Here is a 4,579-nt window from a genome sequence, read left to right as displayed (position 1 = left end):
TTATTATATTTATTTTAATAATAATACTAAGAGTAATAAAATTATAACAACTATATTTAAGCTTGTACTTAATATTATACATTATTATTTATGTTATATTTACTAATTATATAATATATTCATTTTATTAGTAATTCAATTATTTTATACATTACTTTAAATTTTTAATTCAATTTGAATGATTTATTTGCATTATATTATTTTAATTTAATCTATACACTTATAATTATATTTATATATATATATATATATATATATATATATATATATATATATATATATATATATATATATATATATATACACACACATTTATTTACAACAACTGTTCGTGAATCATCAAAAATAGTCACAGAGTTAAATGAATCCATGTAAACAGCTCAAAAATTTTGAGACTCAGTTTAACAGACTTTACTTATCGTGTCGAAATCATATAAAGATTAAGTTTAAATTTGGTTGGAAATTTCCGGGTTGTCACAGCTCACAACTAATTCATATTGCGTGAATATCCTTAGTCATCTTTTCCATTCGTCTCTCGGAAGCATCTAACTTTGCGGAAATGGAATCAAAGTCATGGCTAGAATCGGCTCTAGCCGCTTTAGATGATCTAACGATGTCTTTTTCTTGATGCCACTCATGTGAGTGGGAGGCTGTGTTATCAATAATTTTGTAAGCTTCAGTTGCGGTTTTCTTCATAATGGAACCACCAGCTGCTATGTCGATGTCTTTTCGTGTAGTAATGTCGCATCCTTGGTAGAATATTTGCACTATTTGATAAGTGTCTAAACCATGTTGAGGACATCCTCTCAACAACTTTTCAAATCTTGTCCACGCCTCATATAAAGTTTCATTTGGCTTCTGTGTGAACGTAACAATTTCTCCTTGAAGTCTCACGGCTTTGGATGCCGAAAAGAATCTTTTAAGAAAATTTTCAACTAAAACATCCCATGTGTCAATCGTTCCTTCAGGTAACGATTCTAACCAGTCTTTGGCTTCTCCCTTTAAAGTCCAGGGAAATAACATGAGATAGATCTGTTCATCCTCAACTTCTCTGATTTTAAATAAAGTACAGATCCTATTAAAGGTACGAAGATGTTCGTTTGGATCTTCCTTCGGCGTACTACTAAATTGGCATTGATTAGTTACCATGTGTAGGATTTGTCCTTTGATTTCATAATCTGGCGCATTAATGTCTGGTTGAGTAATTGCATGACCTTGGCCAGTGCGTGTGGCCCTCATTCGGTCTTCCATACTTAGAGGTTCCTGATTTTCCATGATTGAATTAGTTGAATCTGAATCACTAGAGGATTCTAATTTAATGGTTTCTTCCTCGATAATCTCTGGTTGTATGATTTGCGGTTCAGGAGGAATAATTAGTGGTTCAGGATCTCTGAATTGTCCTTGAATATCCTCCGGGTTGTCAATTGTGAGGTCGGGTTCAAAAAATGGATTATCGGAAATTTGAATTGGAGTACTTGGTTGACTAGATGACAATTCTAAAGAAAAATCAACGGCGACAATGTTGGCTAGATGTCTTGATCGAGTTACAAGAGGTGAACGTATGAAAGGTGGTGAACGTTTTGCTCGGTGCATTCACTGAATATCCTATTAGTTATAAAAATAAAAAAATTTATATAAGTTATCAAATTAATAGACTTTTCTGATTTTGCCCACGTTTCGAATAGCCAATAGATGCAGCAGGTAGCCAGGACCTTTTAAATCGGAAGCCCACAACTCGCCACTAACAAATCCAACTATTACTACGAACCAGAAAATTTTGGATGTCTATCAATTTAACCGCGTAAAATAAATTTTTTTTTTTCAAAATTTTGAATAAGATATAGAAAATTCTATGTCCTAAAAACTAGAGCGTAGAAATGAGAAAGAAGAAGAGTGCGTCGAAAAACGTCGAAAAAATAAAAGGTCAGAAAATAATAATAAGAAAGTAAAGCTTCGAAACTTAAAAGTCTAAAAACTAAATATTAAAAGTTGCGTCTAAAGGTATTAAAGCTTAAAAGAAGTCTATATCCAAAACGGCAATAACTTAATTAGGCACTAAAATCTATTTAAAACTAAAGCGATAAGTGACGTCGTAAAATTCTAAAGCGCCTAAATCTTAATCTAAAGAAAAAGCACTTAAAGGATTTTACGGCAAAGCCTAAAAGTCTAGAAATATAAAATAACTACGGCAAAAAATAGTCTTAAAACTAATTACGAACGATAAATATACAAATTACGAATTATATGATTAAAATATACAATTTATAAAAAGAGACAAAAAAAATGATAAAATTACTTATTTTTATAAAAATATTATTTTTATATTATTATTTAAAAGTATTAATTTTATATATTTAATAATAATTAATAAACTTAATATTACTAAATAAAACTAAAACTAAAACTAAATATTAATTAAATAAATCAAAACCTAATTAGGTTAATAATAATAATTAAATTATTAAAACCCAAATCAGCAATTAATGCGTACAACGTTGCAGCTGTCAGACAGCTCCGCGACTGCGGTGAGTTTATGCCTAAAAGGCTCCGCGACTGCGGAGTTTGCAGATTCAGATTTCGTGCAGGCCAAATTCGTGCAGGTTCAGTTTTCCTTTTTTTATAGCGTTTCGCTTCGGCGTTGAGTGTTCCCCGGCAGCGGCGCCAAAAATACTTGTTGTGTGCGAGGGGTAGTACGTAAACCTATTAATTTTTACTACGAAATACTATTAAATACGATACAATTTACACAAGTTATTTATTTATTTATTGAATGGATATACCTAAACCTTGCTACAACACTTATAGGCAGTGTACCTAATCGTAGAGTAGTGTAGTTTTTAGTAAGTCCGGTTCGTTCCACATGGAGCTAGCTGAGTCTAACGCTATAATTATGTTGTATAAAAATATATATATAAGTAATATTATTATTATTATTATTATTATTATAAAAGGGGGGTTTTACCGTTTAGTGACCGGTTTGTTGATTTTAGAACTTAAGTCACAATTAAAATCTAATGTAAAATATTAAATATAAATATAAGTTAATTTAAATTGTAAAGTAAATGACGATAAATAAAAGTGCGATAATTAAAAGTACGATAAATAAAATGACGGTAAATAAAAGTGTGATGAGATATAAAATAAAGGAAGTATGCTTATTTAAACTTCCGTAATCATGATGTTCGACGTGTTGATTTTAGTTTATTACCAAGGGTTAATTGTCCTTTGTCCTGGATTATTCGATATGTCCATCTGGTTTTTGTCCATAACAGTCCATCGGTCATAAATATAAAGTGCGAGTGTCCTCGTCAAATTACCCTTATACCCGAAGTCAAATATTCCAACTAATTGGGGACTTAAACTGTAACAAGATCTTAATACTTTGTTAATGATTACACCAGGTTACCGACTGCGTGTAACCCAAGGTTTTAATACGTTGTTAACAATTACACCAAGTGTCCTTGTATGTAATCCACCCCTATTTTAATGAGTCCATTGACTATTAATTCATTCCTGTGTCCGGTCAAATGAACGATTATTAGTATTTATAAATATCCCGCCCATTGTGTCCGATCGAGTGTATGTGGTTATTTATAGATACGTCAAATTGTAAATCTATATATTAAATTAACGAACTATCATTCAGTTAAACAAATATAAAGCCCATTAATAACCCATAGTCCAATTTCCACAAGTATCGGTCTTTTGTCCAAACCCCAATTATGGTCCAAAGCCCAATAATCGTGTCTTAATATTTAGTCCAACATCACGATTACTTCGACTTAAATAAACATAATAATAACTTAGCTACGAGACATTAATTTAAAAAGGTTGAACATAACTTACAATGAGTATTAATCGCGTAGTGTTACACGGACAGAATTTTGACTTACAAACTTAAAACATTCGCCACTATAACCTTATTATTATTAACTTAATATTAAAATTATAATTATAAAATATAAATATATATATTTCGTATGTGATCAGAGAAAGGAAAAGAAAAAGGTGTAATGAAATCGGTAGAATGCGCGGCCTTTTATAAGCCCACTTTGAACTGTACAGCTCCGCGAGTGCGGTACATTTCTTCTTCACAGCTCTGCAGTCGCGGAGCTTTGGATTCCAGCTCACCAAACGAATTAAACGTGGGCTGTTGATTATTTATAATATATAATATTATATATAATTAATTATATATTATATTATATTCTTGTGCATAGTTGACTTGTAATTTTAGCTCCGTTGAGTCGTGCGTTGATAGTTGGTTCATGTCTCGGTTCCGGATTTTCGAACATCCTTTAGTACGATTTAATATCTTGTACTTTGCGTTTTGCGGCTTGTACTCTTGTAATTTCTAGACGTTTCTAATCAATAATTTGAACCACTTGGATTGTACTTTGTACTTTTTAGTTTTTTGATCGTTTGCATCTTCAAATCGTCGAATCTGTCTTTTGTCTTCACCTTTTATTATTTAAACGAATATCACTTGTAAATAGAACAGTTGCAACTAAAAGCTTATCTTTCTTGAAGGATAATGCTATGAAATATATGTTCGTTTTTAGCATTATCAACTATTCAT

At 31.1% G+C, this 4,579-nt stretch overlaps 1 non-coding gene across 1 annotated transcript; it reads left to right on the top strand.

Moving 5' to 3' along the window:
- The first annotated feature begins 784 nt into the window (after window positions 1-784).
- On the top strand, window positions 785-891 carry LOC139886818 (small nucleolar RNA R71). The gene has a single exon (XR_011772681.1). It is a non-coding gene; the product is annotated as a small nucleolar RNA R71 (small nucleolar RNA).
- The last annotated feature ends 3,688 nt before the right edge of the window (window positions 892-4,579 follow it).

This window comes from Rutidosis leptorrhynchoides, chromosome 1, assembly GCF_046630445.1.
Source record: "Rutidosis leptorrhynchoides isolate AG116_Rl617_1_P2 chromosome 1, CSIRO_AGI_Rlap_v1, whole genome shotgun sequence".
Lineage (NCBI taxonomy): Eukaryota > Viridiplantae > Streptophyta > Magnoliopsida > Asterales > Asteraceae > Rutidosis > Rutidosis leptorrhynchoides.
The sequence above is the reverse complement of the archived record's forward strand: the minus strand, read 5'-3'. Positions and strand labels throughout refer to the sequence as shown.